The sequence below is a fragment of the Asparagus officinalis genome, chromosome 2 (genome assembly GCF_001876935.1).
Source record: "Asparagus officinalis chromosome 2, Aspof.V1, whole genome shotgun sequence".
NCBI lineage: Eukaryota > Viridiplantae > Streptophyta > Magnoliopsida > Asparagales > Asparagaceae > Asparagus > Asparagus officinalis.
In genome coordinates this window covers 50,416,965-50,429,017 of record NC_033795.1, presented here as the reverse complement: position 1 = coordinate 50,429,017, position 12,053 = coordinate 50,416,965, and positions in this window count along the sequence as shown.

The window sequence follows — 12,053 nt, the reverse complement described above, 5'->3', positions numbered from 1 at the left end:
CAAGCAATCTGCGATCTCATGGCCACTCATCCACTCGAGTCGAAGACTGACCTATTCGAAGCTATGCCGGATGAAACCCACGAGGTTAATGCAACCTCGCAGGAAGAAGTTTGGCAATTGTATTTCGATGGAGCATCTCGTCTAGGCACAAGCGGGTCTATCATCGTGGGGGTGAGGGTGGTCTTGGTTTCTCTGCAAAACTACGTATTATTCCGATCTTTCTCTTTAACTGAGCTGTGTACCAATAACGTGGCTGAGTACAATACGCTACTCATTGGACTCAACTTCACCAAGGAGTTGGAGGTGAACCACCTCAAAGCTTACGATGACTCTCAGCTCATCGTTAGACAGATTACAGGGGAATACGAGGTTAGAAAAGATGACTTAATCCTATGTCATGAAGCGGCTATCAAACTAGCTGAATCATTCGAAACTTCCGCATCGAGCACGTGCTTCATTCCAAGAACACTCATGTAGATGCCCTAGCGTCATTAGCAGCTAACCTAGCTCAACCACTAGTAACAAGTCAGCGCGTCACCGTCACAAGATGACGACTCTTCCGACTGGAGCATGTTCTGGAAGAGAATGCAACTCACCAGACTAGAGGTCAACTCGAGCCGAGAGATTGGCATTTCCCAATCATCGACTACGTCTTATACGGTATACTACCCAAAGACATAAAGGATCAAGATTCTATCTGCAGATGTACTCTGCGATTCTACTATGATTCGACAACAAAGACGTTGTATCGTAAGTCAGACGTTGTATCGTAAGTCCTACGATGGCATGTTGCTTCGGTGTATCTCAATGATAGAAGTATAGGAAGCCCCGTGGAAAGCCCATGACGGTACCTGTGACGCTCACCAATCCGGACCTAAGCTCTGGGATCGCTTGCGAAGGATGGGCTATTATTAGCCCAGAATGACCCATGACACTATCGCTTATGCCAAGCGTTCCATGCATGTCAAATCCACGCCAACTACATTCACAAACAACCTGAAGACCTGCATCCGACATCGACTTCGTGGCCGTTTGAGACATGGGGGATGGATGTCATTGGACCGATATCTCCACCGTCAGCCAAAGGTCATCGCATCATCCTTGTGATAACTGACTACTTTTCTAGGTAGGCTGAAGCTGTTCTCTTAAGAGAAGTCAAAACCAGTGATGTGATCAAGTTCATCAAATATCGCATTGTCTACTGATACGACGTTCCAAGATGTATCATTCATGATAACGGATCACAATTTGTTAGTCATGCATTCACTCGGTTCTGTGACAAGTTTAGAATACAGAACCACATGTCCACAACTTACAATCCATCAATGAATGGACAAGTGGAGGCTTTCAACAAGACGATCGTTAATATCTTGACCAAGCTGACATCTAACAGCAAGCGCGACTGGAATGAAAAGCTTGGTGAAAGCTTGTGGGTGTATCATACCATAGTTCGTACACCGACCGGTACCACACCTTACTCCTTCGTATACGGTTGTGAAGTCATGCTACCGCTGGAGATTCAAATTTTGTCCCTACGCATCACACTCACAACAGGGATGACGACTAAAAAAATTCATCGACGACGTCTCATAGAATTGGAGGCGTTAGATGAGAAGCGGCTCGAAGCTTAACAAGACATTAAGTTCTATCAAGCTTGAATATCCATTGCTTTCGACAAGAAAGTTAAGCACAAATCTTTCAAGGAAGGAGAGTTGGTCCTCGCTGTCCAACGACCTATGATACTCAACTCTATGAAGAAAGGAAAGTTCTAACTCAAATGGGAAGGACCATTCGTGATAGAGACAGTCTATTCGAATGGATCTTACCATCTTGTCAAATCAAATGACGATAAGATCATGATGCCTATCAACGATAAATTCCTAAAGAAATACTACTCATAGTCTTTCTTCAATCCTTCATACACTCCGACAAGTATATTGTTTTCGTCAAAAGTTGCTTTTCTCATTGCTGTTAAACCTGTTACACCGTTTATCGATTACAAGTTCAAACTGAAAGAAAAGTCGATCTTTTTATAAGATCTTCTTACAATGAAAAAGTGAAAATTATAACTTTATCCAACAAAACACAGCAGTAGTTTATCTCTTGTTGCTTTGCGTTGGATCTTTGCCTGTGCCGGAGACGAGTTAGTATGTGGACCACCGCAGATCAGATCCGGATGACAAAATAATTATGCCCTTGCTTCACAAAGAAAACAATCACAGCAGTGACAATCATGACCAAGCGAGATTGTGGCTCTTCTCGAGATTAAAACTAAGTTTAATCCGGAGGAAAGAGGGGGAGAGAATCTCAAATCTTTCGAAGGCTTTTTCTTTATGAAAAAGTTCGTCAAGATTCACCAATTCTCCTCTGAAATTCGTGATTTACTACTTAATTCGACAGCACCTCACCCTTAGATTTCCAATGCTCTCAAATGAAGACCACGTGCTTCTATTTATAGGCTTTTGTCATCGTGTTTTCTGATAAGATCAAATATTTTAGCGTCATCTGCAGTTAATAACCACCCAGACGCACTTAAGAATAGCTTCAGAATAGTTAGGGAGGTCTTGGGATGAAAGAATCCTTAAAAACATTGAAAACCGCGTTTTGGGAGTCAGCAGTACTCGTGGTGGCTCGGAGCTGTGCGAGCCACTATTTGGTGGCTCACACTCACGCGAGCCTCCTTGCCTATTTTGTTCATCTTTTTGACGTTTTGACTATTTGCAACCCCCTCAGTTCGCTTGTTTTGCGCTTGTTTTGCCTTTATGCGTGTTTCATCGCTTCGCTGACTTGTACGCTTTACCGATTTGCTTCATGCGTTTACCGGCGTCGGATAATATTCCTTGACTTGGATAATAATATTCACCGTCTTCTCTCTGTCTCGAGCTGTGTTCGGGGACCTATTAGGTAATTTTTGACGCCTACAAATACCCCCTCCAAAGTGTTTCAGTCTTGCTTCTTTTATAGAAGAGACTGAAATGCTTTGGATGTAATAGGCCCAACCTTCAGTCGGTGTAAAAGGACCTGTAATTAGCTTCAGCTCTTGACTTTTTCAGTCTTTAATTTACAGAGTATTTTGTCGAATAGATAAAGTTTTTCTGGTGCTGCATTTATCGTCTGACCGTTTGTTGGAAGTCTTGAACTAAAGTTGGTGTGTAAGTTTCTGAACTTAGATCGTGCCATTGAGTTGACTTTGCACTGATTATCTTTGTCGGAAATTCATTTCTGAATATGATTAAACTCCTTGGCATCATTCTTTAACACAGAATTTTTTCTTAGCATTATTTTGGTGAAATTATTGATGCGTTGACAAGCATCGACCTTTACTGTAATGCGTTGGACGGTGTTATCATAGTTTATACTCGTACGTTTACTGGAGTCTTCACAGTTTAAGCTCTTAGGTGTTAGAGCGAGGAGAGATAGTTTATACTAGTATACTCCTGGAAGTTTTGGGAATTAGATTAACCTCATATACTCGTCGGAGGTTGCCGGGTTATCCTTAAGATTATTTTGAGTGATATTCTTCAGAAACTTCCCGTCAAGGGTAGGAAATAGTTTAGACCCTTATACCTATTAGAGTACAAATACGAGTGCTAAATATGTTGAAAACATTCAAAAATGGGAAAAAATGTACGCGAAGTACCCTCGAGGCTCGCCACACGTGTGAGCCAGTGTTTCGTGGCTCGTGCATGTGTGAGCAAGCTTTTGGTGGCTCGTACGCGCGTGAGCCAGCATTTGGTGGCTTGCACGCGTGCCAACGTTTGGCTATTGGGGTCAGGTTTGGTTCAAGCCTGGTCTGGTTTGGTTCATAGCTCTTTTAAAACCCTGACTTCTTCATCTTCTTCTTTTCTTCTTTTTCTCTTCGTTGTTTTAAAGCTTTTCTCTGAGCCACTTCCTCAAGAACCCATTTCAGACATCTTCCAAATCCTCTTTGTTCTTTGTCTCTTTGAATCTCGTCTTCAAATCCCTTTGATCTCGACGAATTCGATCTTGAGGGCTAGGGTTTTGGTTTAAGTCTCAAGCTTGAGACTTGCTGTGGATTCGGCTTGCAGCATTCCGTTCATCTCCCCTTCAAGCTTTTAGGTAATTTCTCGCTCTTCTTAATCTCAATTTCATGTAGAGTTAGTTGTGTTTATGTTTCAGTTTTAGTGAAGGAATGAAACCCTAGATTGTGTTTTGGGGAAATCTTGAACCAAGACCTGTTCTTGGTTGTGTGAGAGGATTTGAATAAATTTGACTTTGAAAGGAATCCGGTGCCAAATGAATGACGCGCGACCCAATTCTTGAACCCAGGTTTTGTTTCCCGTCATTGTTGGTTTATTCGTCTCCAGATCCTTAAGTCATCTATAGAGCTCACCATGTAAAATGAATTTATCATCCTTCAATCTTTCAAGTATCCACTATTTCCTCCTGCCACCAATCATGGTTGATGCAAACTTCGGTTTCACGGTTTTTTCTTTGATGTTGTAGGTGACTCGAAGCTGGCCCCTAGGTAATCAGTTATGAACCGAGAGACTCGAGACCATTATTATCTCCATATTGTGCAATGATCGAACTTGGTTTTTTTAGTCGTGCATAAGAATCAGATTTGTAGGCATGTCGGGCTTTCTTGTTTGGCCACGTAGATGACTTTGGCTGGGATTATGAAATTTTGGCTTAGTTTGTTACACGGGTTATCGTGGGTTGAAACTGAATCTGCATCAGGCTAACTATGTAGATTTAATCAGATTTTTAACTGGCAAATCCTATTTCATTGAATGGCACAATTTTCTTTTTGTATTAGTCTGATACTTCCTAACTTCTGACGTAATTGAATTGTTAACTCTCTTTGCAGATATGTCACCTAAGAGATCCTGCATTGCTGGAGGCCGTTCGGCGACTTAGTCGCCCGAGTCGATGTCGTTCAGTTGCACAGGTATAACTTCGCTGCCCTTCTTCTTGTTTATGAATTGACATTATATATTGTACCCCACTTTGTTCTCCTTGGTGAGACAATTGGGAAGAGCCGCCACCCTCCTTCGTGGGGGTGGATGCTTCACAAGACGTGTTTTGCTCGGTCAAGATGTGTCTGAATTAACTTGGGGCGATTTCCTGTTGTACTTTATTCCGAAGGGTGGGTATATTATCGCATTATTCACGTGATAATATATCTCGTGCTTCATGTGTATAGTGCAGCTCTTAATCGTCTCGCCTAGTTAATATGCCCCTTTTTTATTTCCCTTTAAAAATTCATCATGAATATGTATCCTGTATGATATCCCCACTTTGCCCTCCTTTGTGAGGCAATTGGGAAGAGCCGTTACCCTCCTTCGTGGGGTGGATGCTTCACAAGACGTGTTTTGATTGGTCGAAACATGATTTAAGGCAATATAGGGTGATCTCATGTTGTGTCACGTTACGCGGGTAGGGTACATTATCACGTCGTTCGCACAATAATACGCCTTATCCTTTGCGTGCGTGATATGACTGAGATCATCTCGTCATTTTTAAGGTTGTGACTCTTTCTTACAGCTCGTGAGGCGAGTTCAACGCATATACTATCTTAACATAGGTATTTATGACTATATCTAATAGTCGTATATTATTTACCTCAATTGATTTTCCCTCAAAGGCGCTCTATGCTCATGGAGTGGAAGGTCGTTCTAGTGAGGCCTACGCCTCTACTGACGAGCCTATCCTCGTACCGACGGCTCCTCAATTTGCCCCGGGTGCACCGGAAGATCTCCCGCAGCTAATATGGAAGGGAGAGCGCCGCTCTTTAAGGCAACTTATCACGAATGTACCCTTAATGAAGGACTGGAGTTCTACACATCCGTTGAGGAAGCCGGACTACTTATTTGGCAACTCTGTAGAATATCTAGCTGCTACGTCTCTCGGAGCCAAACAATGGTTGTATCATGATGATAGCGGACACCTGTACCTCCCTCCGATTCCTCATCACCATTCGCTTACTGAGCTATGGTGCCAGGCCGTCCCGCGGGAAATGTCGTGGGGGTTAACAGAGGAGCACAACCACGTTCATTGTGACTATATCACCCATTGGGTGATTCCTAGATCAAGTGATCAGAATCGGATAACAGGGCTACATCCGGGGGTCCTGATATTGAGTGACCCACCCAGAGGTGAGGTCTTTACTGTTGCCAACACCATGAAGAACCGGCTCACGAATTTGGGTCAGGAGATACCAGCAACCGATCATCGATATTATGGATGAGTGCATTCATTGGATAAGCTTTAGTGGGCTCGCTTGAGCAATTACATCTTAGGCCGGTTTGATGAGGAGTTGAAGGCTAATGGTTTGTACACAGCTATCCGCGTCACCACTTATAGGCTGACAATCAACGTCCCTCACTTCCTGGCACTGTTGTAGCTTTATAACCCCGACACCAACACATTTTTGACTAAGTATGGTGAGTTGGGATTGGCACTACACGAGATGCATAAGGTCTCTGGTCTGCCAATGGGTAATATGATTTATCAGGAATACTTCCCTTCTAACCGAGAGCTACAACAGTTAAAGTCGCGGATGCCCATCCGCTACAATACTTTTTGGGATCTCACCTGCTACTACTATATAGCTCTCGCAGGTGCTGATCCGTTATCAAAGAAGCCGTGACCGCAGATAAGTCTGAAGAGGTTTGCGGACTATTTATTCGGGAATTTAGACAACATCTCGGGCTAGGCGATATATGAGTTGACGTCGTTGACCCTTTGAGAAGTTAACAAGTTGATTAGAAAGTCCAACTCCCAGTCTTACACCACAACTGGCGTTGAGGATGATTTTGCTGCTGGAGCCAAGTTCCAAATATTTTTGTGGCAAGCGGTGAAGCCAATCCATCCCATGACGTTGCTTGCCGGCTACCTCACCATCTGGTTAAAGAAGTACGTTGTACTGTATCAGTCTATCGATACGCTACCTCTGGAAGTTCTTTATCCTCTAGTTCTGCTCACTCATCAGAAAAATTTGTCTCTTCTTCCGGCAATGACCGTGGATATTCATAGAGGGTTTTGTCATATTGTGAGTGTGTTCACTCAAGGGGAGGATAAGCCATCAGCTCAGATCCTTCTCACAAAGGTGGAGCTCCTCTACACTTATTTGATGGCTTGGTTCGTCCTCCATCACTCAGATATGATGTCGGCCCTAACTTCTGCAGACCCGTCCGCTCCTTTTCTCTAATTAATAGAAAACTACAAATAGAAATGACAAGGGTTCCTGGAGATTAAGAGGCAGCTTCAGAACCAGAAGTGTTGGGTCTTCCCTACTTGTTTCCCGTGATTTTTGAGTCAGTATGGCGACTCGTTGGTCTATATGGAGAAGCCGGGTATGGGTCAGACTTCCCTTGATTCTGATCGCTTCGATTGGTTGATCAATATCCGACTGGGCTACGTGATCTTCTAGGTGCGGAACCACTGCTATATAGAGCCATACTTGCCGTGTTAGTTCGCCTACCAGCTCGAGTATGATCAAATTTATATTGGGAACCCAAATTGACAGCTCTGGACTCATGGTGGTTTGATAGATGGGGCTCGGGCTATGGCTGTGGAGTATAACCGGCTGTACTAGTGCTAAGTTCAGCCTCCCCGGTGTTGAGCACAGATTAGAGCTGACTTTCCTACAATATTGGTGGCTTTTGGCAGCAAACGAGTCCGTGCCCGTACGACCGATAACAGAGTTAGCGATCGAAGAAGTGGCTCGGATTACTACTCGGATGGTATATGATGCTGAGTACCAGAAGAGAAGGGGAAAAGAACGCATGGGTCCTTCTGGCCAGGAGAAGCAAAAAGAGACTATCTTTTCTTCTGGTGAATAAGTCCCAGAAACCGATATTGCGGGTGGCCAAGAGACCAGAGCTAGCGGCGATGAAGAGGAGTTGAGAATAGGTCTGTCGAATCCTCTCTCCTTAGAATTATTTGAGTTAGCGATAGTTGATCGAGCTCGCTGATCTAATTTGGCTAAACCTTTGTCGGCTCCGAGGAAGCCGAATATGAAGGTTTTATTCACTTATCCTAACAAGATGTCTGTTGAACTCCTAGGTGCAGCTTCCAAGGAGGAGGGAGAAGAAGAAGGGCCCCACCTCATACGTCGGGCGGGATCTCAGCCTACAACTCAAGTCGCTTCGGGGATAGAGTTGCGTTCTAAATTTATTCATGAACGAGTCGTTGATCCTGAGGAGACTCGTCCCTCTAAGCACAAGAAGCTAGCCTACTGGGCCTCTGGCTTTTGAAACGAGGCCCGCCAGTGACGTACCTACTGGTGGAGAAGGTAACGCTTCAATTCTTCGTGGTCTTTTGATTCTTCCACTTAGCAGTTCTTAGACTTAGCAACTACTGTATCTTAGGAGGTCGTGAAGAAGGTGAAGAGGCATATGACCCTCTTTCTCCCAGCTTTGATTATTTTGAAGGACCTGGCTTCTCGCAACAGAAGGACGAGGTCATGGCGGAGGAGCCCACAGATGTGGAAGTGGATATAAATATTAAAGATGGTGAGGGCTTCGGTGTTAGACCTGATACAACTGAAAGGGTCAAGGATCCAGGTACATCTAACATCAGTAATACGTCCTTCAGGTGGTGAGAATTGAACGATTCGGAATTTATATCTCTGCTAATCATTTCTATGCTTCTTGCTCCCTTAGAAAAATTGCAAAGAGTGGGCACGAGTGCTAAGGCTGCGAAACCTAGTGTAGTTGCTGGAGGTGAATTCGACTTTCACTTATCGTACATTCTTGATTTTTCCTCTTTCTGTTTTAACACTTGGGTTTTCCGCCGGTGTTTCAATGGAGGATCTAGGTGAAGAGGGAACTTTCCGTGATGCAGCCCTCGGAGAAATAGGTGCACCCTCACTTGATTCGACACCAACCCCTCTGGACTCTGACGACATGCTATTTGATGACATGTTGTCTAAACAAGCCCAACATGAGGCCGCTGAACCAATAAGCATAGATGGTTCACCTACAAGTATGATTCTTATTCCCATGTTACGCTCATTCATTTGTCAGTTTTCATTTAACCATAGGAAAGTTCTAACCGTAGGACCAGTCTTTGAGACCGATACAACTACTCTTACTAGAAAGTCTGGTGAATCTGAGGGTCTCGATTTCTTGTTGTTGGCAGGGATTGTTATCGAGGCTCGGTCATCGGCTCCCGAGACGCCATGAGACTAACTGAAGAAGTTGGTACTTCAACGGCTGCTACACCCGTGGTGCTTCCAGCGACTCATGAAGTTGGGCGAACGGAATCGGGTGTGGTGCGTTCGGCTGAAGAAAGCTCCGCAGGTGTTGGTAAGTTTTGCACTATTTTTGACTTAGAATTATTTCGTGTCCCTGGAATATTCATCACTTTTTCCTTTTTGTAGGGTTGTCGCCTTAACTCCGTGATGTGGTTAAGGCTTTGTTATCGGATGATGATTCGGAGAAGCTCATCCTTTGTTTAGAGGTCAGCCACTTCTTTAATTTTGCGGGGTCGCTGATCGACAAACTTCTACAGAAGGGGCTCCCCTTTAATCAATTCCGACCATTCCTCGAGCGCAAGATAGCCCCGATAAGGGACACTGGCTCGCCAAATATTGCAAATGCCTTGATCGATAACCTGAAACGGTTGGAGCATGAGTTTGAAAGTCTACAAGAGCTTCGATCCGTTGGTGCTCCTGTTTATGTTGCTACTCAGATGGAGGCCCGCCTATAATCATGGTGTGAAGCTCGAGCATCTGCTGGGCTCGGGATTCAGGCACAAAGAGAGCGAGTCGACCGGATGAAGGAGGTTCTCTCCGAGAGATTGGCCAACCTACACGATCTCGATTCTTCCTTAGCTTCTACTGACGCCGAGACAGCAGAACTTAAGCAACAGCTTGCAGAGGCGGAGGGGCAAAGGGCTATTTTGGAGGTGGCTAGGACCGAGGAGGAGCATGGTAGGCTTGTGATATCCAGCAAGGTGGCACTCTCCGAGGAGAAGTTAGTCAAAATGGAGGACGAAGCTGCGAGGACCTTATCTGCCTCTGAAGAATCTTTTAAGGCGGAGCTGCAGCATGATCTTGAGCGGACTTATGCCGAAGAATTGTCCAAATTAGAGCAACAAATCCTTAGTCATAAGCTTGATGTAGAGTGACTGCAACTATTGTATTTGAACACTTAATTTCATTAATGATATATATTTTTTGTTCAGTGTATTTTCATTCTTATTATGATTTCTCATCCTGTTTAGAATAATTAACCATAATACTTATAGGATTTTTGAAAAATCCTCAACCATCAACGGATTTGATGTTCCTTTACCGATTACTATTTAAGTCGGGCTAGCATGTGAATTGTCTAAGTCCGTTTCACATATAACGTTACGCTAACGGAATGAACTCCCTTAGACTTAGTACTACGAGTTTGAATATGTAGACTTGGTCATTTTTACGGGAACGGACCACCCGATATCATGTGTTAGATGCAGGCTTATCTCTATTTAGAGATCGAGATAACATCCCACAGAAGTGAATCCTGGTGTTCTTTTCACGGAGAAGGTTAACCAGCAACGCGTGTTAGACGTTGACTTATTTCTACTTAGGATTCGAGATAAAATTCCCCATGCGTGTAAGGCATGGATTATGGTGTTATTAATAACGACCTGCCACAATATCGAATACATGGGCTTTTGTCCTTTTATGGTAAAATACTAACCGGCAATGTGTGTTAGACGTTGACTTATCTATACTTAGGATTCGAGATAAAATTCCCCATGCGTGTAAGACATGGATTATGGCGTTATTAATAACGACCTACCACGATATCGAATACGTGGGCTTTTGTCCCTTTTACGGCAAAAGACTAACCGGCAACGCGTGTTAGGCGCTGACTTATCCCTACCTAGTCTTCAGGATAAAATTCCCTAGACTTAGATTCTGGTATCTTCTCTTGGGGCAAAGACGAACCCGACACCGGGGAGGAAGAATTTTATATTCTATCTTCGGCTGTAAAAGAAACTCAAAGTAGGATCTCCACTTCGAGAATCTGTAAGGTGAAACTAAGAGTGTGATCTCCACTCCGAGAATCAAAAAGATTCAGATAACCCTAACTTTTATAGGATTGGTTACCTGACTTGAAGATGAGTTTTCCCATTTATCGAGATAAAATTTTGACTTCAGCCCTAACTTTTATAGGATTCACTGAAGGGAAAAGGATGTGAGCTTTTCGTTTATCGAGAAGGAATCCTGGTTTTGGTCGTAACCGTTCAATGGTTTTGACCGAGAAGGGGCATTAAGGCGACCTTGACTTTTATAGGTTTGCTCATTTAATTAGGGTGGAGGCCTTTCGTTTATCGAAAGGGAAGTCCGATTTGAAAGTGGTCCTCTCGTTCGTTGACAAAATCAAGAGGGGATTTTAGTCGTGGTCCTAACTATAGGAAGGTTTGACCGAGCTGAATCAATGGGAGTGAGAGTGCAAATCACAGTGAGAGTATTGATTTGTAAAAGTCACTCAGTAGAATTTTTAAATGTTAAGTGATAAGAATTTAACATGAAAGGGGTCTACCGTTTTGCCATGAATTGGTAGCTAAACTTTGAGAATACTGCATTAGAACTTAACCTTGGGAGTGTTAAATGCGGAAATGCAATGGGAGTTTGAACGGATTTGACTGAAAAACTCTGATGGGCTTACCGTCAATTGATCCGATCAATGAGGAACAAAAGGAGTTTCGTGAGGAAAGATTGACTGAACTGAATCTCATCTCGATGAAATAGTGTCTTGAAAATCACAACGAGGGGGTTTTAATCATTATGATAACGATTAAATAGCTACTGTGGGAGGTTCTTAGTCACTTCTTATTTATGATTAAGGATGAGTTGTTCAGATGACGGGTCTTCAACTTGAATAATCCACTAATCTCAGGTTTTCCTTAAGAATAGCTTGTAGGGTATTCTCCAGGAACTTCCCATTGGATAAGTTGTTCTGAGTGTACTCAAGATAGTACTTTTTCAGGAACTTTTCATTTATCGGCATCATGAGCTCACCAATGTCTTGGGTGATGGTACGCATCATTGGAGTAGACCGTCTCTATCACAAATGGTCCTTCCCATT